This window comes from Aotus nancymaae, unplaced genomic scaffold (assembly GCF_030222135.1).
Source record: "Aotus nancymaae isolate 86718 unplaced genomic scaffold, 86718_ANA_hifiasm-v0.15.2.pri h1tg000053l, whole genome shotgun sequence".
NCBI classification, from domain to species: domain Eukaryota; kingdom Metazoa; phylum Chordata; class Mammalia; order Primates; family Aotidae; genus Aotus; species Aotus nancymaae.
In genome coordinates, this window is record NW_026988467.1 from 14,354,227 (window position 1) to 14,376,874 (window position 22,648).

Here is a 22,648-nt window from a genome sequence, read left to right on the forward strand (position 1 = left end):
CTAGGGGGTGGAGGGGGCGGCATCACTCCCTGCAAAACCCCAGAACAAGGGAACCTGGAATCACCCCCAAGCTCTGGCCAGGTCCCCTCCAAGGAAGAGGTCTCCACACGGTTACTTCTCCACGTGGAGCAGCTGCTTTCCACCTTCCCTCCCCTTCACTCACACTCCGAGCCTTCAAGTAACCACAAAGCTCTAACAGTGGCAGAAGGCTTTCTGCCTGGTGGATCCTGTTCTAGGTGCTGTAGAGGCAAACCTGCATTTTACTGTCCTGCGTGGCCGTGTTCCTATTTCATAATCAGAGCCAGGACTCAAATCCGGGCAGTGTGACTCTAGTGCAAAGGTCAGCAGCCTCCCAGGAGGGAACCCAGTCAATCAGGCAAGTGTTTACTCTCCCAGGCTCCAGGACTTGTCAGTCCAACTGGACTTGCTCATTTGGGTAACCAGGAGAGCCAGAGACTTTGGATTTGGTCAGCCCTTCATTCAAAACATCTGTGCACTATAGCCTCTCAGTGTGACCTTGGGCAAATTACTTTAGCTCTGAGTATCTTCAGTTTCCCTCTTTATAGAAAGGAGAAATCTTGTTGCGAAGCTTATATGAAATTATGTATGGAGAGGTGTTTTTTCTTATTGATTGATTTATATATTTTTGAGACCGAGTCTCGCTCTGTCGCCCAGGCTGGAGTGTAGAGGCACGATCTCAGATTACTGCAACTTCCAGGTTCAGTGATTCTCAAGCCTCAGCCTTGGGCGGCTGTGTCTCCAGACTACCTATGGACAATATGGCAAATTAGCAAATGGGAGTGGCTGTATTTCCATGAAACTTTACTTACCAAAACAGGTGATGGGCTGGATTTGGCCCATGGGCCATAGTTTGCTGAACCCCAGTCTAAAACCCTGAGGCCTCTATTGCTGGTGTCTGAGCAGAAAGTGGGGCTGGGCTTTGGTGTGAAATTCATGCATCCATGTGCAGACTGCTGATCTGTGAGTGTTGAGGGCAGGGGTTGATTACCTTTGAGTCCCCATCCTGGGTTCTCAGGAGCACATGAGAAGGGCAGAGCAAGTGTGTGTAGTTAAATGACCTTTTCCTGATGTCTAGATACTTGTGCTCTTAATTATCCCAGAAGATGTTGGCTGAGATCTGGGGGTGATCAACGCTGACAATAAGAACTCAGAGTGAGGTCAGGTGGGGTGGCTCACGCCTGTAAGCCCAGCACTTTGGGAGGCGAGGCGGGCGGATCACCTGAGGTCGAGTTCGAGACCAGCTTGGCCAACATGGTGAAACCACCTCTACTAAAAATATGAAAATTAGTTGGGCATGGTGGTACACCCCTGTAGTCCCAACTACTTGGGAGGCTGAGGCAGGAGAATCGTTTGAACCTGGGAGGTGGAGGTTGCTGTGAGCTGAGATTACACCACTGTGCTCCAGCCTGGGCAACAGAGCAAGACTTTCTGTCTCAAAAAAAAAAAAAAAGAACTCAGAGTGTGCTGGTCCCCCTGCCCTTAAGAGGTATCAGCATAATAATCAGAGCCACCATTAGTGCCAATTCTCTCAGAGCCAGGAGCCCTTTCCCTACACAGCCTTGTTTAATTCTCACAAGAACCCCATCAGGTAGGGACTATTATAATCACCCCAGTTTAAGAAGGAGGAAACTGGCCGGGCACAGTGGCTCATGGTTATAATCACAGCACTTTGGGAGGCCTAGGCAAGAGGATCACTTGAGCCCAGGAGTTCGAGGCCAGCCTGGGCAAAAGGCTGTTCTGGACCAGCCTGTCTTTATAAAAAATACAAAAATTCACCAGGCGTGGTGGTGCGCACCTGTGGTCCCAGCTCCTTAGGAGGCTGAGGTAGGAGGATCACCTGAGCCCAGAGGTCGAGGCTGTAGTGAGCCATGATCTGATCGTGCCACTGGGCAACAGAGAGAGAGCCCTTGCCTCAAAAAAAGAAAAGGAAGCCAGGTACGGTGGCTCACGCCTGTAGTCCCAGCACTTTGGGAGGCCGAGGTGGGCGGATCACGAGGTCAGGAGTTTGAGACCAGCCTGGCTAACATGGTGAAACCCTGTTTCAGCTAAAAATACAAAAATTAGCCAGGCATGGTGGTGCACGCTTGTAATCCCAGCTACTCAGGAGGCGGAGGCAGAATTGCTTGAACCTGGGAGGCGGAGGTTGCGGTGAGCTGAGATCAAGCCACTGTACTTCAGCCTGGGCAACAGAGTGAGGCTCCGTTTCAAAAAAAAGAAAGGACAAGAAAAGGAAAAATAGGAGGAAACTGAGGCTTGGAGAGACAAGGCCGTTGCAGGATGTCACACGGCTGGAGAGGGCAGGGATTGGCACCTGGATCTCTCCGACTTCAAAGCATATTTCTTTCTACCTTCTCTGGCTAAAAGGGGTGCAGCCCATGAGTGACCCTCCAATCCTGCCCTGTACCCGGGCCTTGTGTGCCTTCCCAGTGGCACACAGTGGTGGGAGCTCAGCCCCGCCGCTTGGCACCCCCCTCTGGAGGCTCTATCTCGGTTCTTGCCCCTCCCTTCCTCACCCGGGCCAGCTTCCGGGTCCTCCCAGGCTGGCTGATGGATGGCCCAGCCCTGGCTGGCTTGACTCAGTGTAGCTTTTCCTCGTGGACTGCCAGGGCCGCCTCCTGTCCTCCTCCACCCTGCCCTCACCTGCCCGGCAGGTCGGGCAAGTGAGTGAGTCACACATCTGGGCCCCGTGTGGACCCAGCTTGGGAGCAAGCCTACTCACCCTCTAGGCTCCTGCCTGCCCTGCCAGCTACTTCAACCGACAGACAGGACCCTTCCCAGTCGAAAGGGGCTGCCCCTGACACTTGTGCTCCCTTCACGGAGGATTGCGATTGGACTGCACAGGATTCAGGTCAGTTTCCTTTTTGCTTTTAACCATCTCTGTCCCTCGCTGAGTTGGAAGAGAACCTTTTGGAGATCATGGGGGAGGGGTCCCCGCAGTCATTGTCACCCTTGGGCTTCAGGCCCAGGGACACCCTGATCCCTCCCAGAAGGTGCTGGAGCTTGGGGACACCCTGGGATGGATTTGGTGAGGAGAGCTGTCCTGGGTGCCTCTATGGGCGTGACCCCGACCCTGCGGCCACCTAGCGGGGCAGGTCAGGGCAACCCAGAGTGACAAAGGCAGAGGTAGCCTGCAAGAAGGACATGTGTGGTGGGGACTTTCCTCACTTCCTGCTTAGGGTCACAGAGTGAGGGACGCAGCTTGAGATGGCTTCAGTTCAATGGCATCATTTTACAGTTGGGAAAACAGGCTTGGAGGAGAGGGGGTCACTGAAGGTGAATTGGTGCATTGGTGGTGGAACTGGGGCTGGAAGCCAGACTGGTGGACTCCATGTCGAGCGCTCCTTCTTTGGTCCTCTGCGCCTGTTCCTGGCTGTTTCTCCCTGGCTTTTCCACCCTGCTAGCTCTCTCTCAGCCCATCACAGCCCATCCGAGCCCATCCTGGCCACAGCAGGGAGGAGGAATGCAGCAGGTGGGAGCTATTTTACAGGGGACTTTATGGGCTCACAGTTGGGAGGCATTTTGAAGGTCATCCAGGCCATGAATCCCCAACAGGTGGCTGTTTAGCCACAGCTTGACTATCTCTGGGGATGGAGAGCTCAGTTTTTGGAGGCAGCCTCTTTCTTTTCCGTGGCCAGTGAATGATCACGTAATCCTTGCTGGGCACTTACTTCGTGCCGAGCACTTTGCTAACAAAGCACAGTAGGTGTGTAAATGCCTCATCCCTGACACCGCAGTGAGGTAAGTGTTACTGTTATCACTCTTATTTTATAGCTAAGGAAACAGGTACAGAGAGGTTAAGTAACTTACTCAAGATTTCACAGCTTGAGAAGGAGGAGCCGAGCTTCGAACCCAGGGAGTGTGGTGCTAGTGCCCAGCCAAGCTCTTAGCTGCTGTACTTGTCTGCTACCATAGGAGAACCAGGCTTCCTAGGGAGGGGGTCCTGCTTGGCATGGTGAAGCTGAGGTTGGAAGAGGAACATTTAGGTGACCACGTGATGCTCTGGCTAGTTGGCTTCCTGGGGCTGCAAATGTCACTGTCCAAGCTCTTCTCCCATCACCTGCCCCACCTCCTTGGCAGATTACCCTATCCTCACATAGCCTCCAGCCACCAGAGCACAGGACCAATGGCTGATGACTCCCAGGACAGTGCATGTGCGATAGCAGAGGGAAGATTGAAAGCCATGGCCCGGGATCTCCGATAATGCTGTCAGGGTTTCCTTGGAGCGTCCCGGGCAAAGGAGGCAGGAGGTGAGAGTGGGCGTGGCAGAGGGGCAGGAGGGGCCAGGGCCCCATGTCTGTTCCCCTCTTTCCATTTTGGCTTCCTGGAGTGGCACCTCACGTGCTGCCCGTCCACCTACCCCACCTTGCCCGTCTATTTAGGGGAGCTTGGTGGTTAATGAGGGCAGTGCCTCATCCTAAGGTGCCTGACAGTTTACAAAGCCAGCCCACGCCGTCCTGAAGGGCACTCACAACAGCCTGGGGAGCTGGGAAGGGCGGGAATTGTGGTGATGCCCATAGCTGAGTGATGGAAGCTCAGAGAGATCAAGTGAGCTGCCTGGGGTCACACAGCTAAGTGATGTCACAGAGTTAGACACCCCCCCCGACCTTTCTGCCCCCAGCTTCTAGCAAAGCATGCTCCACATCAAGGCTGGCTCCTCCTCTGTGTGGCTTTTCCTCCAGAGAAGTCTTCGCCGGGGGCAGAAGTGTCAGGCTGCTGAGGCGGGGCTGCCTCCTCAGCTTTCAGCCCCTAAATCAGAGTCTCCTGAGGTGGCTAGGGGCCACCCCTCTCTTCTGTCTCCGCAAAGGCTTGCTCTGAGTGTGATGCCAGCAGTCCTTCTGGCTGGATCTCTTCATTGAATGGAACTTTGTGGCTTTCAGGGGGTGGCTGGCCTGGCTCAGTTCTCATCTCTACCCCATGGAAGGTGAGAGAAGGGTCCCGATGTCTCCTTCCAGGAATTGTACTCCAGGACAGTCATGGGAACAAGATTCCCAAGGTGATCCCATCCTGTCTTCTCCCTCTTCTAATGATAATACTAATCACAGAAATACTGACCGCTAGTACTCATCTTGTTCCTGGTGGCACACGCCTGTGGTCCCAGCTACTCGGGAGGCTGAGATGGAAGGATTGCCTGAGCCCAGAAGTTTGAGGGTGCAGTGAACTGTGGTCGCCATTGCTACATTTTCTTTCTTTTTTTTTTGAGATGCAGTCTTGCTCTGTTGCTCAGGCTGGAATGCAGTGGTGCGATCTCAGCTCACTGCAACCTCTGCCTCCCGAGTTCAAGTGATTCTCCTGCCTCAGCCTCCCAAATAGCTGGGACTACAGGCGCCCACCACCACGCCTGGCTAATTTTTGTATTCTTAGTAGAGACAGGGTTTCACCATGTTGGCCAGGCTGGTCTCGAACTCCTGGCCTCAAGTAATCTGCCCACCTTGGCCTCCCACAGTCCTGGGATTACAGGTGTGAGCCACTGTGCCCAGCCCACCATTGCTACATTTTCATTTATTGGGCATCCACTGTATACTAAGCTTTGTGCCAGGCATCCTGTGGGCCATGGCTCATTGAGCCCTCCTGGCAACCCCATTTCACAGATGAGGAAGCTGAGGTTCAGAAAGGCGAAGTCACTTGCTCTGCATCACATAACTGGTCAATGACACTGAAATCATCAGTCAGAAAGTTGAAAGCACACTTCATGCAAAGTCACCACCCAAGGTCACACACTGTGTTTGTGGCACAGCCAAGATGAGAGCCTGGCTTGGCTGAATTGTGATTTCCTGCTCTTCCCACTCAGTGCCTCTGGGTTGGGCTCCAGTGGGACTTTTGAGCCGTGGGTTGTAGAGTTGTTTCTGCCTTTACAGGACATTCAACAAGCCACTCAATCTCTTGTGGCCTGGGTCACACCTTCTGAGTGCAGGGGCTGGTGATTTATTCCCTGTGAATGATAATCATGGCTGGGAATGCCTTTCAAACATTGGAACATGCACGCAGAGAATTAGTATAAAGAGAGGTAATTGGCCGGGCGCGGTGGCTCAAGCCTGTAATCCCAGCACTTTGGGAGGCCGAGGCGGGTGGATCACGAGGTCGAGAGATCGAGACCATCCTGGTCAACATTGTGAAACCCCGTCTCTATTAATACAAAAAAATTAGCTGGGCACGGTGGCGCGTGCCTGTAATCCCAGCTACTCAGGAGGCTGAGACAGGAGAATTGCCTGAACCCAGGAGGCGGAGGTTGCGGTGAGCCGAGATCGCGCCATTGCACTCCAGCCTGGGTAACAAGAGCAAGACTCCGTCTCAAAAAAAAAAAAAAAAAAAAAAAAAAAAAAAAAAAAAAAAAAAAAAAAAAAAAAAAAAAAAAGAGAGGTAATTATCCAAGCCATGTTTCCAGTCTCTTCTGCGACTCTAAAAGCTTTGACATTTAATCCTTAGGATGAACTTGGACTACTGGATATGGTGGATCATGTCTGTAATCCCAGCACTTTGGGAGGCTGAGGCAGGTGGATAACATGAGGTTAGGAGTTTGAGACCAACCTGACCAACATAGCAAAACCTCGTCTCTACTAAGATACAAAAATTAGCTGGGCATGGTGATGTGTGCCTGTAGTCTCAGCTACTCAAGGAGCTGAGACGGGAGAATCGCTTGAACCTGGGAGGCGGAGGTTGCAGTGAGCTGAGATAGAGCCACTGCACTCCAGCTTAGGTGACAGAAAGAGATTCCATCTCAAGAAAAAAAAAAAAAGAGAATGACCTTGTACCAGCTTGGGCAACATAGTAAAACTCAGCCTCTACAAAAAAATACAAAAATTAGCCTGGTGTAGTGGCTCGCCTGTAGTCCCAGCTACTCAGGAGGCTGAGGTAGGAGGATCGATTGAGCCCAGGAGGTCGAGGCTGCAGGGAGCCAAGATAGCACCACTGCACTCCACCGTGGGCAGCAGAGCGTCTCAAAGAAAAAAAAATTATTCTATCTATCTATCTATCTATCTATCTTCTATCTATCTATCTATCTATCATCTATATCTATCTATCTGTCTATCTATCTATTGAATGACCTTGGGATGCAGGAAGACAAGCCATGTTTTACTGTGGGGAAGCTGAGACTCAGGGACATGAACTCACTCACTCAAGGTCACAGGACCAGGAGATGGGGAACCAAGGATTTGAATATTCCCAGAAGTAAGCACCTCCCATCATGATGAGAGGCAGCTCCCAGGGAATGGGAGTCTCCCCGGGTACTCAGGTGAGGAGCAGTGAACAAATTTGGAGCATGGACTCCTTGGATTCCAGGAGGCCAGACTTATGGGAACAAGGTTTGGGAGCTTAGCAGATAGGTCTGAGGCAGGTGGCCTGGTGGTGCCACCAAGTGAGTCCTCTTCTCCCCTGCTCAGGCTCGCTCCCACTTTTTCCTTCAGCAGAATGACAGAGACCCCCTTCCCCCATCCTTCCTTGTCTCAGAAACAGAGGCAGCCTTTGTTTCAAGGGGACCAAGCAAACAGGGAGCTTGCTGGGCCACACTGTGACCTGCTCTGCAGGTAACACTCATCCTTCCTCCTGGTCCAGCCAAACCCAGCTTAGCTACTGCAGAGACATCCAATACCTCAGCAGGGGAGGGAGGAGGAGGAGGGAGCCAGTGGGGTTAAGTAGCGCCCTTGCCCACCTTCTCCCTTCTCATCTTAGTAGACTAAGTCTCTTCCCCTGAGCAACATTATAATTAAATCTGATAAGCATCTGATTAAAAGGGTCCCAATATCATGGTTGGTTTGAGCCAAGCTGGGGTGGGGGATGGGACCCTAGGTTGGGAGCCAGGTGGCTGCCTCTGCTTCCCAGATCCATTCTTCACATGAAGTAAGACCTTAAGCAAATGCTTGCCTTCTTGGAGCCTCAGTTTCCCTCTCTGGGAAAGGAAGATGTTGGTTTGAGCCATGGATTCTAGTCTTGTTCCTGGTGGCGCATGCCTGTAGTCCCAGCTACACTGGAGGCTGAGATGAGAAGATCGCCTGAGCTCAGAAGTTTGAGGCTGCAGTGAGCTGTGATGACACCACAGTGCTCCAGCCTGGACAACAAATTGAGACTCCTTTCCAAATAAATCAATAAGTGAATAAAGAAAATCATTCTCTCTCTTTTTTTTTTTTTTGAGATGGATTTTCGCTCTTGTTACCCAGGCTGGAGTGCAATGGCTCAATCTCGGCTCACCGCAACCTCTGCCTCCTGGGTTCAAGCAATTCTCCTGCCTCAGCCTCCCGAGTAGCTGAGACTACAGGCATGAGCCACCATGCCCAGCTAATTTTTGTATTTTTAGTAGAGATGGGGTTTCACCATGTTGACCAGGATGGTCTCGATCTCTTGACCTCACGATCCACCCTCCTCGGCCTCCCAAAGTGCTGGGATTATAGGCGTGAGCCACGGCGCCCGGCAAGAAAATCATTCTCTTAATAATTTTTTTGTTTTGAGACAGAGTCTTGCCCTGTCGCCCAGGCTAGAGTGCAATGGTGCGATCTTGGTTCACAGCAATCTCTACCTTCCAGGTTCAAGCAGTTATCCTGCCTCAGCCTCCAAGTATCTGGGATTACAGGCACATGCCACCAAGTCAGGCTAATTTTTGTATTTTTAGTAGAGACGGTGTTTCACCATGTTGGCCAGGCTGGTCTGAAACTCCTGACCACCTGCCTTGGCCTCCCAAAGTGCTGGGATTACAGGTGTGAGCCACTGCGCCTGGCCAATAAATATATATTTTTTAAAGTGAAGAGGCTGGGTGCTGTGGCTCACGCCTGTAATCCTAGCACTTTGGGAGGCTGAGACGGACAGATCACTTGAGGTTGGGAGTCTGAGACCAGGCTGGCCAGCATGGTGAAACCCCATCTCTACTAAAAATACAAAAATTAGACAGGCGTGACGGCACGTGCCTGTGTCCCAGCTACTCGGTGGACCAAGGCAGGAGAATCACTTGAACCTGGGAGGCGGAGGTTACAGTGAGCTGAGATCCCACCACTACACTCTAGCCTGGGTGACAGAATGAGACTCCGTCTCTGTCGGGGGGCGGGTGGGGGGGTGGGAAGTAAAGGAAACCAGAGGAAAAGAACTAGAGGGTAATAGCTCTTCCAGCTCTGAAAGTCTCGGAATTGCTCGAATGGATGGGTCCCCAGTGCCCTCTCTGAGTTTCCTGCCAGCGCTCCCTCTCCTTCCTCCCCACGTGGCCGCAAAGCTCAGAGAGCACAAGAATGGGGGAGATTCTCATTGCTTCTGATATTCGGGGACTGGCCAAGACTGGAGTGATCTCTGTAAAAACCTTCCCCTAGTCTGTATGGCCAATTGTTGGAATAACCTGGGATGCCAGCGTTTGTGGGAGTAGAGGCCTTCTAAGTCCTTTCCATCTTATCAGCGGAAAAATTTGGACTTTGTGGTCAGATTTGACTTTAAATCTCAGCTCTGTCCCTTGCAATGGTGCGAACTTTGGTGAGTCACTAGGTCTCATTGAGGTGCTGAGAGGGTTATCCCAGGCAGATCACTAAGCCTGGTGCATAACAAATGCTCAGTAAAGGAAGGCCATGTCTTGGCACCAGGGTTGTTCCAGCTCCCTGTTTCTGACAAATAGACAAGGCTGGCTGGGCGTGGTGACTCACACCTGTAACCCTAGCAGTTTGGGAAGCCGAGGTGGATGAATTTCTTGAGCCCAGGAGTTCAAGACCAGCCTGGGCAACATGGCGAAACCCTGTCTCTACTGAAAATATGAAAATTAGTCAGGCATGGTGGTGTGTGCCTGTAGTCTCAGCTACTTAGAGGCTGAGGCATGAGGATCGCTTGAGCCCGTGAGGCAGAGGTTGCAGTGAGCCAAGATTGTGCCGCTGCACTCCAGCCTGGACAACAGAGTGAGACTCTGTCTCCAAAAGAATGAAAAAGAAAAAGACAAGGCTCTGGATGGCAGGCTGCCTCGTGGTGCTGTCTTGGACGGCAATGACTTGTTCCATTCAGGACAGCGGACGTCTCTAAGTGGGGTAGGAATCCCACTCTGTTTTCTAGTCTTTTTCTCTTCCTCGCTTTCTTGAAAAGTTGTTCTGGAAACTACAAAACTGGGCCACAGGCCTCCATGCCTGCTCTCCTGGGACTACAGGGTTGTTTCATCTCTGAGTCTTGCTTCTCCCACAGGAAACTGGAAGCCCTGGGCTCTGCAGGGAATGCAGGGTTGGGGGAGGGAGGCAGCCTGCTTCACATTGATCTCACCCCAGAACGGGGAGGCTGGCTGACGCCGCTGATCAGAATTCATGTGGTTGGAGGATTTGTGGGTCAGCATGAGATCTTTTAATACACCAGAGAATAATCTCCCTAAAGCTCTAGGCTCCTGACGGGTGCTCTACAATTCTGAGACAGCACCCAGGGAATGGGTTGGGATTGACTCTAACCAGAACTTGAGAGGCTGGCACAGCTCTGTTCCCAGGCCCCACCCTGGAGCCACAGGGCAGGGAGCTCACTACACTGGACACATTTTATGGCGCCACTGGTACCCTCCACCCCACGCTGATCCAGAGACCTGTAGTTTGGGATTGAGCAGATTAAATTCCCTGGAAGCTTCTGGGAAGGGGAAAAAAATGCTTGATCAGACTCTGTGTGCTGCCCTCTTTACTGAGCTCTTTCAAAGCTCATCACCTTCAGGACACTACCTTCTTTTTTCTTGCCCCTAAAAAAATCAACATACTCTTCTCTGCCTTGCCTGGCATCCTTGCCAGGGGATTTTCCAGTTCGTGGAAAAACTGCATTCAGTTTGCTACCTATTCACTGAGGGGGTGGGTGACTGGGAGTGGAGGAGTTATTGCCTCTGGTTATTTTCCTTTTGCCTTTCTTTCTTTCTTTCTTTCTTTTTTCTTTCTTTCTTTCTCTCTCTATTTATTTATTTATTTCTCTTTTTTTTTTCGAGACAGAGTCTTGCTCTGTCACCCAGACTGGAGTGCAGTGGTGGGATCTTGGCTCACTATAACCTCCGACTCCCGGGTTCAAGCACTTCTCCTGTCTCAGCCTCCCAAGTAGCTGGGACTGCAGGCGTGTGCCACCACACCCGGCTAATTTTTGTAGTTTTAGTACAGACAGGGTTTCACCTTGTTGGTCAGGCTGGTTTTGAACTCCTGACCTCAGGTGATTCACCCGCCTCAGCCTCCCAAAGTGCTAAGATTACAGACATAAGCCACAGTGCCTGGCCTCTTTTTTGGGGAGCGGGGCAGGGGATAGAGTCTCACTGTCGCCCAGGCTGGAGTGCAGTGGCACGATCTTGGCTCACTGAAACCTACACCTCCCAGGTTCAAGCAATTCTCCTGCCTCAGTCTCCTGAGTAGCTGGGACCACAGGCACGAGCCACCACACCCAGCTAATTTCCGTACTTTTAGTAGAGTTGGGGATTTGCCATGTTGGTCTTAAACTCTTGGCCTCAAGTGATCCACCTGCCTCGGCCTCCCAAAATGCTAGGATTACAAATGCGAGCTACTGCACCTGCCCCTTTTCCTCTTGGTTTTCTTTATTTTAAAAAAAAATTCATTAAGAGAATTATTTATTTATTTATTTATTTGAAATGGGGTCTCACTCTGTACCCCAGGCTGGAGTGCAGGGGCATGATTGCAGCTCACTGCAGCCTTGAACTCCCAGGTTCTAGCAATCCTCCCACCTCAGCCTCCCAAGTAGCTGGGACCGCAGGCATACACCACCAAGCCTGGATAATTTTTTACTTTTTGTAGACATGGGGTCTCACTATGTTGCCCAGGCTGGTCTTGAACCCCTGGGCTCAAGTGATCCTCCCAACTTGACCTCTTAAAGTGTCACAGGCATGAGCCACTGTGCCTGGCCTCGTTTTGGTTTTAATTGTATCCATCCATCCATCTATCCATCCATCCATTTGTTCACCATCTATAATTTTCATCCATCTATCCATCCTCCATCCATTCATTCATCTAAAGACTGTTTATTGAATTCCTCTTCTGTGCCAGGTACTGCATCCTAGAGACACAACTCTGTGCACAGGACACATGTTCCTGCCCTCAGAAGGATTACAGTATAGCAGGGGTAACAGATAATTTAACAAGCACTATAGCACTTGGGCAGGCTGGTCTTGAACTCCTAACCTCAATGTCTCTGGTATCAGTGTGCTCATCTGTTGCGTGAGATAGTTTCAGTACTTACTTCATGGGATTATTGGGTTTCGATGAGATAATGCAGGTAAAGGGCTGGCCCAGAGCCTGTTGTGTAGCAAGTTCTCAATAAATGTTAGCTATGCTGATGACGATGGTTGTGATGATGGTGATACAGATGATGATGATGATGAAGATAATTTTTTGTTGTTTTTTGTTTTTTTTTGAGACGGAGTCTCGCTCTGTTGCCTAGGCTGGAGGGCAGTGGCGTGATCTTGGCTCACTGCAACCTCCACCTCCTGGGTTCAAGTGATCTCCTGCCTCAACCTCCCAAGTAGCCAGGACTATAAGCATGCACAACCACATCTGGCTAATTTTTGTATTTTTAGTAGAAACAGAGTTTCATCATGTTAGCCAGGCTGGTCTTGAACTTCTGACCTCAAGGGATCCTCCTGCCTTGGCTTCCCAATGTGCTGGATTTACAGGCATGAGCCACTGCACCTAGCCAATTAAGATCATTAACTCAGGGTCTGGCGTTAACTAGTTAACCAGATGTATCCATGAGTTGTTCTGGGCAGTCTGCTTGTCCTTGGCAGCCACAGACAGTAACAGGAGATGGTGACATAGGGCAGACCCCAAGCCAGCTTCTCAGAGTGGGGAAGCCCATGAGCAAATCACAACAAAGGTGGTGCTGTGACTGCTAGCCATGCCTTCTGGTGGCTGGGTCTCAGGGGTTCTTCAGGGAAGCCTGGGCCACCACCGCCACCTATCTGGTTTGCCCAGTTAGGAGCTGGTTGAGAAGCATCTGAGGGCAAAATGACCCAAGAGATGAAGTGCTGTGGACTACCTTCGCAGGGCCTGGGGCAGGATATCTGGGAAGTTTCTGGAAGCCCAGCGGAGATGAGTGGCATTGGAGGATGAGAGGAGGCAGCTATAGATGGAGCTCTAAGTAGAGCAGCCAGGAATGGCCAGGGGGTCCCTGGCAACCTCCCACGGGGCTTATGGGGCCATGGGGCCAGGAACACCTCAGTCTTTTTTTTTTTTTTTTTGAGATGCAGTGTTGCTTTTGTTGCCCAGGCTGGAGTGCAGTGTCACAATCTTGGCTCACTGCAACCTCTGCCTCCCGAGTTCAAGTGATTCTCCTGCCTCAGCCTCCCAAGTAGCTGGGACCGTAGGTGCCCACCACTACGCACAGCTAATTTTTTATATTTTCGGTATAGACAGGGTTTCACCATGTTGGCCAGGCTGGTCTTGAACTCCTGACCTCAGGTGATCCACCCGCTTGGCCTCCCAAAATGCTGGGATTACAGGTGTGAGCCACTACACCCAGCCATACAACAATCTTGTTTATTTTACTGGCAGCTCCTGGAATGGTGCTGGGCACACCTTAGGCACCTGGGATGTTTGTTGCATGCATGGCAAGTCTTTATTGGGATGGTTTGGTCTAACTATCATGCTGGATTACCTGGAAGGAACAGTGGTTCTGGAACCAGAGAGAAGAGGTTTCAAACCCTGGCATCCCCACTTATCAGCTCTGTGGGACAAACCCTGGCACCCCCACTTATCAGCTCTGAAGGTATCCATGAAGGAACAGCTGTTATCGTCATTATCCATGCAACTGTGGTGACACCCAGGGTTGTGAGCCAGTACTGGGGGATTGAGAAGGTGGAATACAGTGTCTGCTGGACCCCACATTGTGAAGTTTTGGGGCAGTGTGGTGAGGGAGAGTCAGATAGACCTGGAATCTGTTGCTTACTTGCTATGTGACTGTAGGCAGGCTGTTTACCTTTCTGGACCTCAGTTTCTTGTATGAAAAAGGGGATCTTGGAAGCAGCCATTCCAGCTGGGTGTGGTGGCTCACGCCTGTAATCCCAGCACTTGGGAAGGCTGAGGTGGGTAGATCACTTGAGGTCAGGAGTTTGAAACCAGCCTGGACAACATGGTGAAACCCCATCTCTACTTAAAATACAAAAGTTAGCCAGGTGTGGTGGCAGGCACCTATAATCTCAGCTACTTGGGAGGCTGAGGCAAGAGAATTGCTTGAACCTGGGAGGCAGAGGTTGCAGTGAGCCGAGATCATGCCCCTGCACTCCAGCCTGGGTGACAGAGCAAGACTCCGTCTCAAAAAGAAAAAAAAAGAAGGCAGCCATTTTACAGAGTTCTTGCAAGAGTCAACGGGATCACGTACAAAGACTGCAGAGCCTGGCATATGGTAAATGTAGATAAACACACAGTAAAAGGGGGGGCATCGTCAGCACAGGTGGCCTTCTGAGGAGAAATGGGGTGAAGGGACTTTGGAGGGGTGAATGTGGGATATGGTGGGGACTCGGTTTTGGCGGAGGGAAGGGGCTCAGGGCCTCTTTTGTTTCAGGTCTCCGACGTCATGTCTCCCTTCCAAAGTGACCCACCCCTGTGCCTCTGCTGACCCACTGGGTGGGTCAACATGACCATCCTGGTGAAGGCTTTGAGGTCTCAGAAGATGTCATTTCTGGGAGCTTAACCTCTTGAGTTCTTGGGGGAAGACTTGGACAGTCTTAACTAGAGATCACATGGTCTAGGGAAGGAGCATGGACTCTGGATTTAAATTCCAGCTCTTTTACTCTCCCACTGTGTGACCTTGGACAAGTCACTTCACTTCTCTGGGCCTCTGTATCTATTCATAAAGCCACCTTCCCTGCAGGGTTGCCTGGAGGCTCAGCACATAGTAGGGCTCTGTAAATGGGAGTGATGGATGTGATTCCATGCAGCCTCCATGCAGACTCCACAGAGGGCGAGGCAGTGGATGTTAATGAGTACTGGGGCTGGTCCAAAACGCCAGTCTATAAAACTCCTGCCTGCAGCTTCTGGTGTGTTGCTCATGGGAACTGATGTGAAGGACACTGCCGGATAAGAGCCCATTGTTCTGAGTGGGGATGGTTTTATGACTCTTAGAAAGCGTCTTTCATCTGGGAGACCAGGGAGCTTATGGAGCCTCGCCGCCCTGGGCAGTGAAACTGTGGGATGATGAAGGTTTCTGGGGCTGGTGCCAGGCTGCAGCCATGGCCATGCCCTCCTGCCACAGCCCAGGCTGGCCAGTGGGAGCTGAGCACCCTTTGCCACCCACCTGCCATGTGTCACTGCAGTCTCTAGGCCCAGGGCCAGGCCCTGCCCCCCTGGGGACCTCCAGCCCTGGCCCCTAGACTCCAGCCTGGTCTGCTTGGCAAGGCTGGGGGCTCGCTGTGTCCCCTGGGCTCTCTCCTTGCTCCCTCTCCTCAGCAGCCAGTGACACATCCCCTTTATCCTTATGGTAACTTCTAGAACAGGCCCTTGGCCCTGTCTGCTGTCAGCTGACCAGCAACTCTTATGCCTGGGAGCCTGGCCTAGTGCTCTGAGCCCTGGGCTGGAGCAGTAATCTGATGCCAGGAAGCAAAGACCTTGTCTCCTTGTCCTTTCTGGCTTCTTGGCCAGGCCCCAAGCCGAGAAATCCAACCTCCTCTTGGCTCAGCAGATGGCCCCAAGTGCTCTGCCTGTTATTCCTAGAGGAGGCTGCAGATGCCCCCAGGAGTAGGTGGCCCCCTGGGGCCCGTGGGGTTTGCACTGCTTGGTAGGGGAGCTGTATGTGTTTGCAGCTGCTTCTGATGCCCTGGCCCACATTTACCCTGCGCTAAGCCTTTGTCCTTTGTCCCCTTCCCCCTTGACCTTTTCTTTTCTTTTCTTTTTTTTTTTTTGAGATGGAGTCTTGCTCTGTTGCCCAGGTTGGAGTGAAGTGGTGTGATCTCAGCTAACTGCAACCTCCACCCACCAGGCTCAAGCTATTCTCCTGCCTCAGCCTCCCAAGTAGCTGGGACTACAGGTACAGACCACTAGGCCCGGCTAATTTTTGTATTTTTAGTAGAGATGGGGTTCCACCATATTGGCCAGGCTGGTCTCAAACCCCTGACCTCAGGTGATCCGCCTGCCTCGGCCTCCCAAACTGTTGGGATTACAGGTGTGAGCCACCACTCCTGGCCCACCTTGACCTTTTCTGTTTTAAGAGATACAGGAAGGCTAAAGCAGGGTGCTGGGGATGCCTGTCCCTTAATTGGTCCCTCTCCTTATAAAGCACTCAGAAATGTCCCCTTCATCCTGCACCAAGACAGTAGCCAGGGACAGAGAGTACCACCTGGATATTCATCTCTCCTCTCATCACAGGCTTCTTTGCTTTCAAGGAATAAAAATCTATTCAAGTGCTTCAAGTGAAGGGGGTGCTGAGTAAGAACAAAACAGGTCATCCTGATGAACATTCAAGGCTATGACAGAGTGTCTTTGTGCCTCAGTTTCCTCATCGGTAAAATGGGGATAAAAGAATCTGCTTTATAGGGTTACTGTGAGGATTAAATGAGCTAATACATGTGAAGTGTTTAAACAGAATCTGGTATATAGAGAGTGGTTATTTTGACACAACATCCCCAGGAGAACGGGCTACTCAGACTACTCTCTTCTGACACTAAGGCCCATAAAGGAACAGCTCAGGGAAGTCAGGCTTCCTTCCACCTGACCCCCTGGGACACCTGTGGCTGTGTCTTTGACCTCACCTTGCTTCCCCCTAAATGCAGGTCTTGGGTTGTGAAGAACCTAGAAGGCTTGAGGGGTTGCTCAGTGTATCCCACTCCCTGCTCAATATGCCTGTCCTATTGAACAGGGGCAGGAATGTTAGGGAAAGAGTGTTTCAACTTGGTAAGACAGATTCTATCATCCTCATTTGTAAGCAAAACGTGACCCAGCCTCTCTTTGGTACTAGCCTGTTCACGATGGGCTTGATGACATAGTGGATCACAAGGACTGGCTGCTGGCTGGGCACTCTCCATTTATACTGCCTCTGCCAGGGGGGCATCTAGGCTTGGGAAGTTCACGTTCCCATCCACCCACTTTTTTTTTTTTTTTGAGACGGAGTCTCGCTCTGTCTCCCAGGCTGAAGTGCAGTGGTGTGATCTCAGCTTACTGCAACCTACGCCTCCTGGGTTTAAGAGATTCTCCTGTCTCAGCCTCCTGAGTTGCTGAGATTATAGGCGGCTGCCACCACTTCTTGCTAAGTTTTCTATTTTTAATAGAGATGGGGTTTCGCCATGTTGACCAGGCTGGTCTCGAACTCCTGACCTCAAGTGATTTGCCTGCCTTGGCCTCCAAAAGTGCTGGGATTACAGGCGTGAGCAATTGTGCTTGGCCAGCCACCATGGCCGGCCCACCCATTTTCTGTTTTTTCTTTTTTTTTTCTGAGACAGAGTCTTGCTCTGTCACCCAGGTTGGAGTACGGTAGTGCAGTCTCGGCTCACTACAACCTCCGCCTCCTGGGTTCAAGTGATTCTCTTGCTTCAGCCTCCCGAGTAGCTGGGATTACAGGCGTGTGCCACCATACCTGGCTAGTGTTTGTAGAGATTCTCTTTTAGTAGAGACAGGGTTTCACCATGTTGGCCAGACTGGTCTCAAACTCCTGACCTCAGCTGATCCGTCTGCCTTGGCCTCCCAAAGTGCTGGGATTACAGATGCGAACCACCATGCCTGGCCACTTTCTCTTTGATCTACTTTGGCAGAGGTCCTCAAACTTTTTGACATGAGGGACTGGTTTTGTGGAAGACAATTTTTCCATGGATGGGGGTGAGGATGGTTTCGGGATGATTACATTACATTTATTATGCACTTTATTGTTATGATTATTACATTGTAATATCTAATGAAATAATTCTACAACTCACCATCATGTAGAATCAGGGGAGCCCTGAGCTTGTTTTCCTGCAACTAGATGGTCCCATCTGGGAGTGATGGGAGACAGTGACCGATCATCAGGCATTAGATTCTCATGAGAAGCATGCAGCCTAGATCCTTCATCTGTACAGTTCACAATAGGGTTTGAACTCCTATGAGCATCTGATGCCGCTGCTGATCTGACAGGAGGCGGAGCTCAGGTGGCAATTCGAGCGATGGGAGTGACTTTAAATACAGATGAAGCTTCGCTTACCTGCCACTCACCTCCTGCTGTGTGGCCAGGTTCCTAACAGGCCACAGACTGGTGCTGGTCCATGGTGTGGGGGTTGGGGACCCCTGCACTATGGAGTTGACTGTTGGGAGGGCGGCTAGACTGGGAGGGCAGAAACAGGAACTCTGGGTCCCCATCTTGGCTTTGTCACCAGATTGCTGAGCAACCTTGGACAAGTCACCTAGCCTCTCCGGCCAATGGGAAATACCACACCTGTACGCCCTCATTCCCTCTTCCCCAGGGCAGCAGTGGAGACAAGGAGGACAGACTCCTGAGTCCCATCCAGATGTAATGTATCATTGATGATTCTGCTTACACAATAAATCCTGCCCTCACCAGAGTGCTCAGTGAGTGGGTAATTCTGGTTAATTGAATGTTCTGGGACATGGAAATGTTCCCAGAAATGCTTTTTGTTCTTTTTGTGGCTGTTGAAGCCCATCCACTCATCTATTCAGCACATGTTTGTCTCGTGTCTGCGCTGCACCAGGTTCTGGAGCAGGTGCTGGGGATACCACCCAGAATGAGACAGCAGACTCCAGCCTCCGTGGACTCACAGTCCGGGGGGAAGATGGGGCAAACATGCCACCACACGTGGTAGGCTGGGCACACGGACCAGGGAATGCAGGTTGTGTAGGGGCACGGGGCCTAGGATGAGAGTCCTTGGGAAGAGCTCCCTGAGAAGGTGCTATTTATGTTGACAGCACTGAAAAGCAGTTAGCTGTAGTGTCTGGGGATGGAGTAGTCGGGGGTATTCCAGCCGAGGGCAAAGGCTCAGAGAAATACCTGTGCATTCATTTGTGCTGTGGAGCTTAGACTGTGCAGCTGGGGCAGGGCACGGGGGCTGACACCTATAATCCTGGCACTCTGGGAGGCCAAAGTGGGAGGATCATTTGAGCCCAGGAGTTCAAGACCAGCCTGCGCAACATGGCAAAACCCCATCTCTACAAAAAAAATACAAAAATTAGCAGGGCATGACAATTTGTGCCTGTAGTCTCAGTTACTCAGGAGGCTGTGGTAGGAGGTAGCAATGAGCTAAGATTGCATCATTGCACCCTGGCTTCAGTGACAGAGCAAGACTCTATCTCCAAAAAAAAAAAAAAGGAAAAAAAGAATGTGCATCTGGGGAAGTGAGAGCTAAGAGGCATGTACATGTCAGGAGTACGTGAGGATGTGGCCTTCTGAGGGCCAGCCCGGACTGTGAGGGCTGCAGGGTTATTTCTTTTCCAGCATGTGTTTCTTGATACGATTCTTTTTTTTTTTTTAATTGCATTTTAGGTTTTGGGGTACATGTGAAGAACATGTAAGATTGTTGCATAGGTACACACATAGCAGTGTGATTTGCTGCCTTCCTCCCCATCATCTATATCTGGCATTTCTCCCCATGCTATCTCTCCCCAACTCCCCACCCCCGGCTGTCCCTCCCCTATTTCCACAAGCAATGGGGAAAGGAGTCCCTGTTTAATAAATGGTGTTGGGAAAACTGGCTAGCCATATGCAGAAAGCAGAAACTGGACCCCTTCCTGACACCCTACACTAAAATTAACTCTAGATGGATTAAAGACTTAAACATAAGCCCCAACACCATAAAAACCCTAGAAGAATACCTAGGCAAAACCATTCAGGACATAGGTGTAGGCAAGGACTTCACAACCAAAACACCAAAAGCATTGGCAACAAAAGCCAAAATAGACAAATGATACGATTCTTCCTCACATAAGTGGAGAGTAGCCCGGGATCGGTGGCTCACGCCTATCTTCCCAGCACTTTGGGAGGCTGAGGCAGGCAAATGACGAGGTCAGCAGTTCGAGACCAGCCTGGCCAATATGGTGAAACCCCGTCTCTATTAAAAAAGCAAAAATTAGCCAGGCGCAGTGGCTTACGCCTGTAATTCCAGCACTTTGGGAGGCCGAGGCAGGTCAAGAGATAGAGACCATGCTGGCCAACATGATGAAACCCTGTCTCTACTAAAATACAAAAATTAACTGGGCATGGTGGTGCATGCCTGTAGTCCCAGCTACTCGGGAAGGCTGTGGCAGGAGAATTGCTTGAACCTGGGAGGCGGAGGTTACAGTGAGCTGAGATTGCGACACTGCACTCCAGCCTGGTGCCTGGCAACAGAGCATAACTCTGTCTCAAAAAAAAAAAAAAATACAAAAATTAGCCAGGCGTGGTGGCACGTGCCTGTAGTCCCAGCTACTCAGGAGCCTGAGGCAGAAGAATCACTTGAACCCGGGGGTTGGAGGTTGCAGTGAGCTGAGATCGCGCCACTTCATTCCAGCCTGGGTGACCGAGCAAGACTCTGCCTCAAAAAAAAAAAAAAAGTGTAGAGTAGAGGAAAAATGAAATCAAAACACTAAATTACAGAGGAGGGGCTCAAAGTCAGAGGCGTGACAGAGGGCTGAGAGGGACGTTGGCAAGGGGAGAACATAGCCCGTGTCTAAAGGGCCACGACTCCTGGGGGCCTGCAGAGTGTGGCCCTGGGGGAATGTGGACCTGGCATTACCAGATCTTCAGATTTGTTAAGAGAGGCTAGAAATCTGGCTTTTTATTTTATTTTTTTTCAGAGGCAGGGTCATGCTATTGCCTAGGCTGGAGTGAAGTGGTGTGATCGTGGCTCCTGCAGCCGCAAACTCCTGGGCCCAAGCGATCTTCCCACCTCAGGCATCTGGGTAGCTGGGACTACAGGCATGTACTACCACACTGGCTAGGTTTCTTTTTTTTAAAAATTTTTGTAGAGATGAGGGGTCTCCCTATGTTGCCCAGGCTGGTCTAAAACTCCTAGCCTCAAGCGATCCTCCCACCTTGGCCTCCTAAATTGCTGGGATTCCAGGCCTGCGCCGCTGCTTCTGGCTGCAATCTGACTTTTTATGGGAAATCTCCCAATGATTAAATGTTGGCAACTAACAACAACAACAAAATCAATGAAGGCAAAACAAAATGCTTCTGCAGACTCAATTTGTTTTATAAGCAGGTGGTTTGCAACCCTAGACCCAGAGGGTTTTATTGATAAGGGTTCGAGGGTGTCCTTTAGAATCCATTACGATCCTCTAAAGAGTGTGCCTGTAACCTGTGCTGGGCTCTGAGGGTGCGATGGGAGTCTGCGGTATGGACCCTGACCTCAAGGCTGGATCATAGCTGCCCTCAGAGCCAAATTATAACAAAAGGATTAGGTGCTTTGGAGCTCAGAGGAGGGGGAGGTCAGGGAACGCTGGAGGCCTCCTGGGGATTCTGGGTCTTGTGATGGTTCTGGGAGGGGAGAGTAAGACTTAGTACACCAAAGAAGGTACTCAGACATTTCAGGATCAGATGGGAAATGAGATAATAAAGGAGTCCAGGCATGGTGGCTCACACCTGTAATCCCAGCACTTTGGGAGTCTGAGATGGGATGATCTATTTAGCCCAGGAGTTCAAGACCAGCCTGGACAACATAGTAAGATCACCATCTCTACCAAAAAAAAAAAAAAAAAAATTAGCCAGGCATGGTGGCCTGTAGTGCCAACTACTTGGGAAACTGAGGTAGGAGGATCGCTTGAGCCCAGGAGTTTGAGGTTAAAGTGAACTGATTGAACCAGCCTGAGCCACAGAGGAAGACACAGCCTCTTAAAAAAAAAAAAAAGAAAAGATAGCCAAGGAAGGGGGTGGAGTAAATTGTGAAAGACTGCAATGCAGGTCTGGGGTGTGTACTTGTTGGCTCTGGCTATATGACAGCAGGACCCCGAAGTCCATGTTCTGGTCCAAAGCTTAATGCCACGAGCCCTGAGGCCACTCAGTGGTCATCAGAAGTGTTCTTCCTGCTTTGCTAGCATCCCCCAAACTCTCCTATCTGCTGTCCTGCCATCATTTATTCACACCAGGACAGAGGCCATGCCTGTTGTGTTCACTGATGTCTCCTGCGGGCCTAGAACGACGTCTGGAACAGAGTAAAAGTGCTCAAAGAATATCTACTGCCTACTTAAAATGAGCCAGTGCTGCCCTAGCCCGGGGCTCAGGAGGACTCTATGGTGCCTGTGTTCTTGTGTGGAAAGAGACAATAAACAAACCAACAAGTCGGCGAATAAGATGATTTCAGAGCGTGGCCTGTGTGGCTTGTCTCACTGCACTGTAGCCGTCTGTTTATCTGCGTCTTCTCCTAAGCCTATGAGCGACGAGGGGGCAGGACTGGGTCTGTCTGGTTCCTTGTCTCATTGGTAGCCCCTGAGGCTGGTGCCTGACAAATAGGGAGTAGTTAAAAAAAAAAAAAATGTTTTTGCCGGCTGTAGGCTGTGAGGAACACAAGCTGAAAATGATTTCAACCTTACGTGCACCTGTACCCTTTGGAAGCTGCATAACTTATCATTATCAACCCAGGAATAATTGCTGATAAGCCCACGTGTGAATTTCCTTGTAAATAGAGAGGTAGCGGGGGAGTGTTTAACAACAACGGGGATAATCTTAATTAATGACCTGATAACTGTAATTAATTGCATCATATCCAGAGGCCCTCTTCGGAATTTCAGGAGGGAGTACCTAGTGTCTGGCAGCTTTGGGGCTGCAAAGG

General features: G+C 50.8%; 1 protein-coding gene across 1 annotated transcript in view; it reads left to right on the forward strand.

Moving 5' to 3' along the window:
• Positions 1–2,844: 2,844 nt before the first annotated feature.
• Positions 2,845–22,648, forward strand: part of ARHGEF10L (Rho guanine nucleotide exchange factor 10 like) — a 177,960-nt gene continuing 158,156 nt past the window's right edge. The window contains exon 1 of the mRNA XM_064363360.1: positions 2,845–2,869. The gene's annotated coding sequence lies outside the window, so the exon portion shown is untranslated. The remainder of the gene's footprint in view (positions 2,870–22,648) is intronic.